The 13006-nt window shown below is 41.7% G+C and overlaps 1 protein-coding gene and 1 pseudogene across 3 annotated transcripts in view; one reads left to right on the top strand and one right to left on the bottom strand.

Annotated features, from left to right (window-relative positions):
- TEX9 (testis expressed 9) overlaps positions 1 to 13006 on the top strand; it is a 73020-nt gene that overhangs the window by 37205 nt on the left and 22809 nt on the right. The gene's annotated exons all lie outside the window — the stretch shown is intronic.
- LOC103287454 (STE20-related kinase adapter protein beta-like) lies at positions 7380 to 9415 on the bottom strand (annotated as a pseudogene).

Below are 13006 nucleotides of genomic sequence, written 5' to 3'. Positions count from 1 at the left end.
GGCACTGAACAGAAATGTATTCACGATATTAATAACCCCAAATAAAGGTGACCACCAGAGAAAGGTGAATTAGCAGATAGGAGAGAAAGAAGAGAAAAAAAAAGAGTACCAAAATGAAATTGGGAAAAGGATAAAAAAAAGTAAGAGAGAAAAGAAAGAGAATAAGAAAGAAGAGGGGAACATACTATATATATGGGGAGAAAACTCCAATAGAACAGCCACTAATCCCAACAAATGCCAGCAATAAGTACCTGGAGATGAATGCAAACTACAAATAACTAATATCAAGTGAGGTGAGGGAAAACAGAAGCAAAAAAGAAACAAAAACAAACAAAAAACAAAAAGAATAAGCAAAACAATCTCACAAACAAGCATAAAAATCGATATAATCAATAGTCAAGCAAACAACAACAAAAGGACAGAGAGAAAAAAAATTTTTTTGAATAGTGAAGAAAGAGAAGAGAGAGGTGTGTATGGACTTGGAGCAGGGGATTGGAAATAAGATATATAAGTGGGGTGAAATTTTAAGAGGGATAAAAAGAAGAAATAGGGAAAATCTAAAGCAGGAATAGGGTAAAAGAAACAGGACAACAAAAGGGGGAAAGTGAGGAAGAGAGCGATAGCATAAAGATAAAGTTGAAATAGAGTAAAATGATGCTAAAGGAAAGATGAAAATAGAATGTAGAACACTAATCCCAAAATAAAATGAAGAGAAAATAAAATGATACTTAAAAAAAAGGTAAAATAGTAGTAGTAATAATACTGATTAAAAATAAAAATGTAATAAGGTAAAATCAAGTGAGGAAAAAAGAAAAAAATTAGTTTCTTAAGTAAAAGATGAAAAAAATAAAAATAAAAATGTGCAGCAGTGAAGGTCATTCACTTCCTCTACTGTTCTGTTTGACATACCTGTTTCCTAGTCAGGACAGTATTGAAGTTCCCTGAGTTTCACTGCTCCTCAGTGTTGTAAGCCAGTCCTGATTTTTAAGCAGGCTGTAAGTCTTTATTTCTTGTATTCCTTTATTTGTATTTACACAAGAGTCAATTTGTGATTCAACCCCTGGGTGGCAGTGTTTCTGGATTGACCTCCGGGTCTACAGGTCCTCTCTAGCCAGTGCTTAGATCCTGCTTTCCTTGTGGCACTCAGTCAGGCTTGGGGGAGTGGGTTGCCCCAGAGCTGGTTCTCTGATGGTTATTCCCCACTCTGATCCCCAGGTTCCACAAAAACAACTTTCCCCTGCAGTCTCTTAGGGTGTCCCCAATTGGGTGATATTATGTATTGGGCTTAGTAATCAGAAGGAAGGATTTAAAGAGGAAAAAGAAGAAAGAAAAAGAGCCAGAGTAAGTGTGCGAATTCCAGGGCTGCGCGCAAGTCTGTGCAGTCTTGTTTCCCCTTGGGTCTAAGCAGCCGGCACACTTTTAAAATTTGTAGGCTGTCTTTTTGCATCCAGATCAAAATGGGTTGCTTTTAAGAGTTCCCTTCTGTTAGCAGCTCTGAGGACCCCCTTCTACATTCACAGATCACGCCAGCCCCAAAGGCTGCAGATTTTTCTAGGCGCAGACTTCTCCAGGATCTCGTGTTACCATCGTGCGCGCATTTCTCTCTCCTGCCGGGACCACAGACTTCACCTTATCCAGGCAAAATCTGACCTTTCCGTGAGGGGGTGTAGAGCTTCTCTGAATCTGCGTGCTTGTGCCAATTGGGGACCGGTGTTCTTGGGTTCGCAGCTGTTCGGTAGGTGCCATAGTTGTAGATTCCCAGGGCTTTTCAAGCATCCGATAACATCCACTTTCCCCTTCAAGAGGGCGTGGTCTCCGCGTTCAAGCTGGTCGTTCCGGGAGGGAACCCAGCAGCAGTGGAGGCTGCCTGGTCAGGGGAGCCCTGTCCAGCAGTCCCTCACAGTCTCCTGCAGTATAGCTGTCCCTCAACTCACCAACAAACACTCCCCATGCGACCACACACTCTCCCTTTTTTTTCTCACTCACGCACTATCTTGGAGTCTGCCTTCCCGTCAGAAGCCATCTTCGTTCTCTCTTCTCCCTATATTCTCACCAACACATTAGATTATCTTTTTCTTTTTCTTTCTTTTTTATAATAAATCTTTATTGTTCAGATTATTACAGGTGTTCCTCTTTTTATTTTCCCCCCATAGCTCCCCTCCACCTGATTCCCCACCCCACCCCATACCCTTACCCCCCACCACTGTCTTCATCCATAGGTGTAAGATTTTTGTCCAATCTCTTCCTGCACCCCTCAGATCCCTTTACCCCTGAGAATTGTCCGTCTCCTCCCTTTCTATGTCCCTGATTCTATTATATTCACCAGTCCATTCTGTTCTTCAGATTTTTTATTCACTTGATTTTTAGATTCACTTGTTGATAGGTATGTATTTGATGTCTTTTTGTTGTTCATAATTTTTACCTTTACCTTTTTTTTCTTCTTCCTCTTCTTAAAGAATACCCTTCAGTATTTCATGTAATCCTGGTTTGGTGGTGATGAACTCCTTTAGCTTTTTCTTGTCTGTGAAGCTCTTCGTCTGACCTTCAATTCTGAATGATGGCTTTGCTGGGTAGAGTAATCTTGGTTATAGGTTCTTGCTGTTCATCACTTTGAATATTTCTTGCCACTCCCGTCTGGCCTGCATAGTTTCTGTTGAGAAATCAGCTGACAGTCATATGGGTGCTCCCTTGTAGGTAACTAACTGTTTTTCTCTTGCTGCTTGTAAGATTCTCTTTGTCTTTTGCCCTTGGCATTTTAATTATGATGTGTCTTGGTGTGGTCCTCTTTGGATTCCTCTTGTTTGGGGTTCTGTGCACTTCCTGAACTTGTAAGTCTATTTCTTTCACCAGGTGGGGGAAGTTTTCTGTCATTATTTCTTCAAATAGGTTTTCAGTATCTTGCTCTCTCTCTTCTTCTGGCACCCCAAAAATTGGGATGTTGGTACACTTAAAGCCGTCCCAGAGGCTCCTTACGCTATCCTCACACTTTTGGATTCTTCTTTCTTCCTGCCTCTCTGGTTGGGTGTTTTTTGCTTCCTCATGTTCCAAATCTTTGGTTTGACTCTTAGGGTACGGTGATCTACAGTTGAGTTTCTGTATATTCTTTATTTCAGACAGTGTATGCATAATTTCTGACTGGTCCTTTTCCATTTTTTTGTTATTCTCATTAAGGTCCTTGAAGGTCTCTTCAAGTTTCTCAGCAGTTTTTAGAAGATTCTTGAGTAACCTCTGTCTCTCTGCAGATGAGGCAGATCCTTGCCCTAGGTCTCCAGGAAGCTATGAATCTGTGGCCAGAGGCCTAGTCTGGGTCTCAGCAACCCCATGCATGCAATGTTCCCAGGGACCCCAGGAGCAGCTGGGCGGGTCCCGCCTCACTTCCCCAGGGTGCCGATCTCCCCAGGGACCCCGGGAGAGGCTGGGCGGGCCCGGCCACACACCCCTGGGTTGCTGATCTCCCCAGGGACCCTAGGGAGTGGTTGGACGGGCCCAGCCACGCCCCCCCAGGGCCGCGATCTCCCCAGGGACCCCCGGGAGCGGCTGGGCAGCTGGCCTCGCCTCCCTGGGGCAGCAATCTCCCCAGGGACCCCCAGGAGCAGCTGGGCAGCCTGGCCTTGCCTCCCCGGGGCGGCGATCTTCCCAGGAACCCCCGGAACTAAGAAGACTTGGCGCTGCCATCTTGATCTTCTCAACGGCCAGATAGGCCACCCCGAGTCCCGCCCCCCAGCCTCCCACCGGCCCAATCGTGGGCATAGCAGAGTGGTGGTTATTTGCATATTACCCTTTTATTAGGTAGGATGTTAATTGAGCTGTATGTTTGATATATAATTCATTGCTAAAACATTATGGACTGTAGTTTTCTTTTAGGAAGGATTTTAATTACTGATTCAATTTATTTAGTGCAGATAAGTCTATTTTGATTTTCTATTACTTGTACATCAGTTTTGGCAATTTGTGTTTTACAAGAATTTTTTCAACCCATTTAAGTAATCAAATTTATTGGTATAAATTTGCCCATAATATTAATTTATTGTATTTAAACTAGAGACCCAGTGCACAAAATTCGTGCACAGAGTGGGGGTTCCTCAGCCCGGCCTGCACCTGCTCCAGTCTGGGACCCCTCAGGGGACGTCCGACTGCCAAACATCAGACATCCCTCTTGCAATATGGAACGATTGGCTCCTAACCCCTCTGCCTGCCTGCCTGCCTGCCTGATCGCTCCTAGCCCCTCTGCCTGCCAGCCTGATCGCCCCTACCTTGCCCCCCTGCCTGCCTGATTGCCCCTAACTTCTCTGCCTGCCTGTCTGATCGCCCCTACCTTGCCCCCCTGCCTGCCTGCTTGATCACCCCTACCTTGCCCCCCTGCCTGTGTGATTGCACCAAACCTCTCTGCCTGCCTTCCTGATTGCCCCTAACTGCCTCTGCCTGGCTGCCTGATCACTCCTAACTGCCCTCCCCTGCCAGCCTGATCTCGTCCCCAACTGCCCTCCTCTGCCAGCCTGATCTCGCCCCCAACTGCCCTCCTCTGCTGGCCTGATCTTTCCCCCAACTGCCCTCCCCTGCAGGCCTGATCTCACTTCCAACTGCCCTCCCCTGCCAGCCTGATTGCCCCTAACTGCCTCTGCCTCGGCCTCCACCACCATGGCTTTCTCCAGAAGGAAGTCAGACGTCTGGAAGATGGCCGGTTGACCCGGTCTAATTAGCATATTACCCTTTTATTAGTATAGATAGATTTTATAGAATAGGATTGCTTAAATGGTGGGAAAAGCCTTTTTCAGCAGGAGGAGATGCTCTTGGCAACAAAAACACATAATCCCTATATTTGGACTGCTAGTCAGCCATATGCACTATATTGCCAAACCATTCATTAAAAAATTGAACCGCTTTCTTACACCTTACACCAAACAGCTGTTGCCCTTAAAACCCCTCCTCAGCCCCCACCTTAGGTTCTGCCTTCACAGTTCATCCAGAGTAGGTTCTGATTGGTCGGTTTCTATGCCAGCATCTCTGGGCCTATCTCCAGGCCTGATCATAGAGGCGGGGCTGATCAGCAGCTTCCCCAGGCTGCTAGCTAGTGGGCTGAACTGCTGACCTCTGAGAGAGAGAGAGAGAGGCTTGGCTGCTGGCAAGGCCGAGAGAGAGAAGCAGGGTCTGATCACTCTACTTCTCTCTCCTGGCCTCGCCAGCAGCTGCTGCCACTGCTGATCAGCCCCGCCTCTCTCTCCGAGAGGTCAGCAGTTAAGCTCGCTCACCTGCTGCATGCGCAGCCTGGCATTCGGTTGAGCCTTCGGTCATTTTGGATGTTACGACCCTGGCTCTTTATATATATAGATGCCTTTATGATCTATAATAATGGCTCCTATTTAATTCTTCATATTAATAATTTGCCTCTTCTCTGTTTTATTCTTAATCAGTCTAACTAGATACTTATCAATTTCACTGAACTTTTCAATAAATCAACATTTGACTTCATTGATTTTTTTCCTACTGTTTGTTAATTTTCTATTTTATTGATTTCTACCCTTTAGCATTTCCTTTTGCTCTTATTTTTTTATGATTCTTAAGGCTTAGATAATTTTGTATTTTTTTCTAATAGAGGCATTTAAAGCTATAAATTTTCCTCTAAATGCTGCTTTAACTGCATCCACAAATTTTGATATTGTCTTTTTTCATTAAGTTCAATTTTCTCTGATTTTTTTGATTATTAGATTATTTACAATTGTATTGTTTAATTTCTAAATAATTACGGATTTTTCATCTTCCTGTTAATTGATTTCTAATTTAATTCTTTTGTGAGAAACTACTCTGTATGATTTCATCTAAAATCTGTTCCAATTATTTTTATGAACCAGCATTTGGCCTCCTTTGGTGAATGCTTCATGTGCACTTGAAAGGAAAGTATATTATGCTGTGTTGAGTGGAGTGTTCTATAAATATCAGTGAGGCGAAATTTATTGATAGTGTTTTTCAAGTATTCCATATCATTACTGATTTTTCTAGTTATAATAATAATATTGAGAGGGGGGTGCTGGTGTTGAATTTTCTGACTAGAATTGTAGATTTGTTTCTCCTTTCAATTATATCAGTTTGGCTTCATGTATTTCAAGTCTCTGTTTTGGATGTTCATACATTTAGGATTATAATAGTGGTGTTTTTTACTTTATTTTTCAATCACAGTTGACATTCAGTATTATTTCATATTAGTTCAGGTGTACAGCATAGTGGTTAGGCAATTATATAATTTTCAACATGATCACCCCAGTATCTCAAGTACCCACCTGGCACCATACATAGTTATTACAATAATATTGATTACAACCCCTTTTCACCCAGCCTCAGAACCTTTCTCCCATTTAGCAACCATCAGTTTGTTCTCTGCATCTATGATTCTGTTTCTGTTTTGTTTGTTTATTTTGTCCTTTTGATTTCACTTAGCATACTTCCCTCTAGGTCCATCCATGTTGTCACAAATGGTAAGATTTCATTCTTTTTATGGCTGAGTAATATTTCATTGCATATGTAGCACATCTTCTTTATACACTTGTTTGTTTATGGGCACTTGGGTTGCTTCCATATCTTGGCTATTGTAGATAACTCTGCAATGAAAATAGGGGTGCATATATCTTTTCAAATTAGTGTTTTCCATTTCTTCAGATATATAGGAGTAGAGTTTCTGGGTTATAAGGTAATTCTATTTTTAATTTTTTGAGGAACCTCCATACTGTTTTCTGTAGTAGCTACAACAATCTGCATTCCCACTATCAGTGCATGAGGATCCCCCCCCCCTTTTTAAATATATTTCAAGTGAATAATTTAATGTGAGTGAGGCTCAGTTTGATATTACCATAAGTATTAACAGAAGAAAATGGGAAAGTATAAACTTTTCCCTATTACCAAACAAGGGGTTGATGCCAGAATCAACTAACCTGTTGGTCTAACAATAGCTGATCAAAAATGCTCGAAAATCTGGAAGTAAAAAATGTGTTCTTTGAGGGCACATTCCCTGAGGGCAGGAAATGCTAAAAGAATTAAATGGCTCAAAAATTATATTGAGATCAAGAAGAATTAGTCACAGCTTTGGGGGTGGGGGTGGAGGGGGTGAGAATAGATAACACTAAGTGCAGCTAGACGAATACTTCTAAAGTTTCCCTGGAGGTGTAGTAGCGCTCTGAGCTAACCAAAGGGGCTACGAACTCATGCTCCTTTGAATATAGTGGTTTTAACCTTTTGCACTCGGATGTCAAGTGTGACTCGACACAGTTAGCATTAGAATAAAGGAATCGAGAAAAAAGCAAGCGAGTGCAAAGGGTTAAATGGTAGATTCTCCAGTGCGCCAATTGTATTTTTAAGTATAATTCTAGTATTTGTACCTAGAAATACAGAAGAAAAGCAGCAGGGAGAAAGTGTCAAGTATATAGGATGGAAAGGATTTGGCAGCCCTAGAATTTCCAGTTTGCGTCTTTTTCATCTGGGAAGTCAGAGTCTGGCTCATTCCAAGGTGGGCTGGAGGCAGTGCTACTGATGGCTTTTGATAAGCTGGAGGCAACAGTGAAAGGATTGCATCCTGGCTCACTTCCTTCATCTGTTTGAAGAAAATATGGGACAATAAACTGCTTGCTGATGGCCTTTTCTCAGGATCTTGTTGCAAACAGAGCTGAACCAAGCTGAAGAAGGCAAGGGAGAAAGTTTTTGAGGATGGTGTTTGGAATCTGTCACTATTTACTGTTCAAGTTCCACTGCAGACAAGTACACTTTCTCTAATCCCAGATTCTATACCTGACCGGGAATTCTTCCTTCTGGATTGTGACTGAGGGAAGATACTGATATCCAATGGGCTATAAGGAGGACCTTTCAGTTTCTGTAACAGCATCTGAGTCCTATGCATGTCCTGGAAAGGTACCTGCCACTGGCCAATTCACACGCTGTAATGCCAACACTGTAAATATCTGACTTTACATTGTATCCATGTAAATCCTGTTTCAGTAGTTCTGGACTCAGCCACAGCTGCACTGATGTGCTGAACTGTAGGAAATAAAACACAGCCCTATGCCTCTGTCTGTGCTAACCCAAACTATGCAGGTGGGACAGGCCAGAGAGGGTCACTAGGCCATCACCAGAAATGAGGGTATGGCTGGTTTTAAAACTCCGGTGAATACAGCCATTTTAGTGTAGATAGTTCAACCCTCTCACTGCTCCAAAGAGAATGTTTCTTATTAAAGTTTCACTCATTCCTTCAGGAAAGTAAGTCCTCAAGAACTGACTTGCTGAACCATCTACACCAGGGGTCCTCAAACTTTTTAAACAGGGGGCCAGTTCACTGTCCCTCAGACTGTTGGAGGGCCAGACTATAGTTTAAAAAAAACTGTGAACAAATTCCTATGCACACTGCACATATCTTATTTTGAAGTAAAAAAAACAAAACGGCAAAAACACCCGCAAGTGGCCCGCGGGCCATAGTTTGAGGATGCCTGATCTACACTACACTAATAAAAGAGATGCAAATTGACCGTACCTTCACAATGCCCACCAGCCAGTCAGGAGTGAGTATGCAAATTAAACCAACAAAGATGGAAGATTAATTTGCATATGCAGGCGCCAAGCGGCCGGTTCCGCATCGCCCTAGCCACTTCAGGCCTCTGGGTAATGTGGGAAGGTGGAAAGGCGGCTCTGGGCCTGGAGCAAAATGGCTGCTCTGGCCAGAGCGAAGGCAGTGCCGGCAGCTAGGGGAAGGCAGGACCATTCTTGCATGAATCTTTGTGCATTGGGCCTCTAGTAGGCTATAAATGGAGAAATAACCCAAAGCCAGCTGCCAACAGTGAAAACAGTCCAATAAATTATAATATTGGGGTGCCGGAAAAAGTGGGATAGAATCACAGCTTTTTGTAAAGCTTTTGGGCATTCTTCAGTGCAGTTTTCCAGATTTGTGATTTTGATAGTCACCAGAGTTCCTGTGAGAGTATGCCGTGTAAGATGGACAGAAGTCAGGTTATCAAAGCCTCTTCCTATTTCCACTTGGAGTTCATAGTGAGAAGCATTGGTGGAACAGATCACTTCACTGGGTCTAGCACAGTGGTTGGCAAACTGTGGTTCGTGAGCCACATGCGACTTTTTGTCCCCTTGAGTGTGGCTTTTCCACAAAATACCACGTGCGGGCACACACATACAGTGCAACTTAAACTTCATGGCCCATTCGTAGAAGTCGGTTTTAGGCTCTCAAAAGAAATTTCAATCGTTATACTGTTGATATTTGGCTCTGTTGACTAATGAGTTTGTCGACCACTGGTCTAGCAGATGGAGACAACCAGGGAAGGGTTGGCTTACCAACCAAGTTTTGATGGATACTGGTTTCAGACTGTTTCTCAGTCCTGAGTGATTCAACTTGTGTTTGTGAAGTACAGAAACAATCCAGGAAAGACATTGAATCGCTTTAGTTCACAGAAAGTGACAAAAATTCATTTATTGAAGAGAAGATTATTACTTTATCTTCAAGATGCAAAAATATCCTTCCGGAGGCGATCATGGCCGGGACTCTTCCTCAGGCGGCCAGTGGTGCGGGGCGTGGGCAGCATGGGCAGTATGGGAGGCCAGTCCACCCAGGGGCAAGGCAAGTGAGCAAGGCCCACTCCAGTGCTGGCCGGGCTGCGGGGTGCAGGAGGCCTGAGCAACCCGGCCAGGACGGTCCACGGGGAACTCTCGAGGGTTCCCTTTTTATCCACATCCTTGCCAATACTTGTTTTTGTTGATTTATTGATGATAGACATTCTCACAGGTGATACCTCACTGTGGTTTTAATTTGCATTTCTCTGATGATTAGTGATATTGAGCTTCTTTTCATATTTATTTGCCATCTATATGCCCTCTTTGGAGCAGTGCCTTTTCAGATCCTCAGCCATTTTTTAATTGTACTGTTTGTTTTGGTCTTGAGTTGTCTTGAGTTCTTTATAAATTTTGGATATTAACTCCTTATTAGATATATCGATGGTGACTGTTTTATTTCATTTAGTAAGTTGTCTTTTTCTTTCTTTAATGGTTTCTTTTACTGTTCAAAAACTTATTAGTTTGATGTTGTCCCATTTGTTTATTTTTTTCTATTTCCCTTAAGAAAAAATATATCAGAAAAAATATTGCTAAGAGAAATGTTAGGGTTTGCTGTGTATGTTTTCTTCTAGGAGTTCTATGGTATCAAGTCTAACATTTAAGTCTTTAATTCATTTTGAGTTTGTTCTTGTATATAGTGTAAGAAGGTGGTCTAGTTTTATATTTCCACATGTATCTGTCCAGTTTTTCCAATATAATTTCTTAAATAAAGTGTCTTTACCCCATTGTATGTTCTTGCCTCCTTTGTCAAATATTAATTGATCATATAAGTGTGGGGGGTTTTTCTGGGCACTTGATTCTGTTTCATTGATTTATGTGTCTGTTTTTATGACAGTACCATGCTGTTTTGATTACTGTGGCATTATAGTATAGTTTGATATCAGGTAGTGTGATACCTAAAGAACTTTGTTATTCTTTCTCAAGATTGCAAAGGCTACTTGGGGTCTTTTGTGGTTTCATATACATTTTTGGTTTATTCTACTTCTGTAAAAATGCCATTAATATTTTGATAGGGATTGCTTTGATTCTATAGATTGCTTTGGGTAGTATGGACATCTTAACTATGTTAATTTTTCCTATCCATGAGCATGGTGTATACTTCATTTGTATCTTCTTTGGTTTATTTCTTCAGTGTCTTATAATTTCCTGAGTACAGTCTTTTACCTCCTTGGTTAAATATATTCCTAGGTATTTTGTTTATTTATTTTTATTATCAATACTTTTTAGGGTACAAAAACATTTTAATAGACCCATCACTAAAGAAAATACATGAATAGCAAATAAGCACATGAGAAGATGCTCAACATCATTAGGTGCCAGGGAAATACAAATTAATACCACTACATACATTCCCACATGGCTAAAACAGAAAGAAATAATTAAGAACAAATGTTGACCAGAAACTCATATATTGTTGGTACAAGTATAAGATGATACATTTTGGAGAAAGGTCCGGCAGTTCCATATAAAATTAAACATAAAGATTTGGAATGATGAACACACAATACAGTGTACAGATGATGTTTTGTGGAATTGTGCACCTGAGATTTATGATTTTGTTAACCAGCATCACCCTAATAAATTGAATAAAAAGGAAAAATTAAACTGAAATTTAAAAAAAAAGAAAATACTAGTTGCTATATTTAAAGTCCCAATAAGAGCAAAGTTTTTTCCCTACAGTTTTCTAGTACAAATTGCCGTATTTTCAATAAACACTGTATAATATTGTGATTTAGAATCAGATTCAAAACCTTATCTTTTTTATTGTTTAAAGTATTATATATAGTACTAGAGGCCTGTTGCATGATATTCGTGCAAGAATAGGCCTTCCTTCCCCTGGCTTCACTCCCAGCTGCCTAGGAGCCCGCAAGTCCCCGCTTCTGTCCGGAGCACCGCTCCAGTAGCTCCCTCCGCCGCCCCCTTTCCCCTCATAGCAGGTGTCACCCCCTCTCCGCTGCTCCGCGAGCCTGCATATGCAAATTAACCTCCATCTTTGTTGGGTTAATTTGCATACTCACTCTGGTTGGCTGTAGGCGTAGTGGAGTGATGGTTAATTTGCATGTTTCTCTTTTATTAGGTAAGATTATATGTATCTCCTTTTTCCCCTATTGACCTCCCCCGGGCCACCCCACACCCCCGGCACATGCCCTCACCCCTCTAGTGTGTGACCATTGGTTATCCTTATATGCACGCAAAGAAGTCCTTTGGTTGATCTCTTATCCTTCCTCCAGCCCTCCCTTGCCTTCCCGCTGATAAGTTTGACAGTCTGTTCGATGCTTCTCTGTCTCTATATCTATTTTTGTTCATCGGTGTATGATGTTCATTATATTCAACAAATGAGTGAGATTATGTCATATTTATCTTTCTCTGGCTGCCTTATTTCACTTAGCATAATGCTCTCCAGATCCATCCATGCTATTGCGAATGGTAAGAGATCTTTCTTTCTTACAGCAGCATAGTATTCCCTTGTGTAGATGTAACACAGCTTTTTAATCCACTCATCTGCTGACGGGCACCTAGGCTGTTTCCAAATCTTAGCTATTGTAAATTGTGCTGCTTTGAGCATAGGGTTGCATATGTCCTTTTTGATTGGTGTTTCTGGTTTCTTGGGATATATTCCTAAAAGTTGGATTACTGGGTCAAATGGGAGTTCCATTTTTAATTTTTTGAGGAAACTCCATACTGTTTTCCATAGTGACTGCACCAGTCTGCATTCCCACCAGCAGTGCATGAGGGTTCCTTTTTCTCCACATCCTCACCAGCACTTGCCATTTGTTGATTTGTTGATGATAGCCATTCTGACAAGTGTGAGATGATACCTCATTGTCGTTTTTATATGCATCTCTTGGATGATTAGTGACTTAGAGCATGTTTTCATATGTCTCTTGGTCTTCTGGTATGTCCACTTTCAAAAGGTGTTTTTTTTTAAGTCCTTTGCCCATTTTTTTATTGGATTATTTATATTCTTTTTGTTAAGATGTATGAGTTCCCACCCTGACTGGTTTGGCTCAGTGGATAGAGCGTCAGCCTGCGGACTCAAGGGTTCCAGGTTCGATTCCAGTCAAGGGCATGTACCTTGGTTGTGAGCACATCCCCAGTAGGGGGTGTGCAGGAGGCAACTGATCGATGTTTCTCTCTCATCTCATTGATGTTTCTAACTCTCTATCCCTCTCCCTTCCTCTCTGTAAAAATCAATAAAATATATATTTTTTAAAAAGATGTATGAGTTCCCTATAAATTTTGGAGATTAGGCCCTTATCAGATATAACATTGGCAAATAGGTTTCTATTAGGTATCCATGCAGTGGGCTTTCTTGTTGTTTTGTTGATGATTTCTTTTGCTGTACAGAAGCTTTTTAGTTTGATGTAGTACAATTTGTTTATTTTCTCCTTAGTTTCCATTGCCCTAGGAG

The sequence above is a fragment of the Eptesicus fuscus genome, chromosome 5 (assembly GCF_027574615.1).
Source record: "Eptesicus fuscus isolate TK198812 chromosome 5, DD_ASM_mEF_20220401, whole genome shotgun sequence".
NCBI classification, from domain to species: Eukaryota; Metazoa; Chordata; class Mammalia; order Chiroptera; family Vespertilionidae; genus Eptesicus; species Eptesicus fuscus.
The sequence above is the reverse complement of the archived record's forward strand: the minus strand, read 5'-3'. Positions and strand labels throughout refer to the sequence as shown.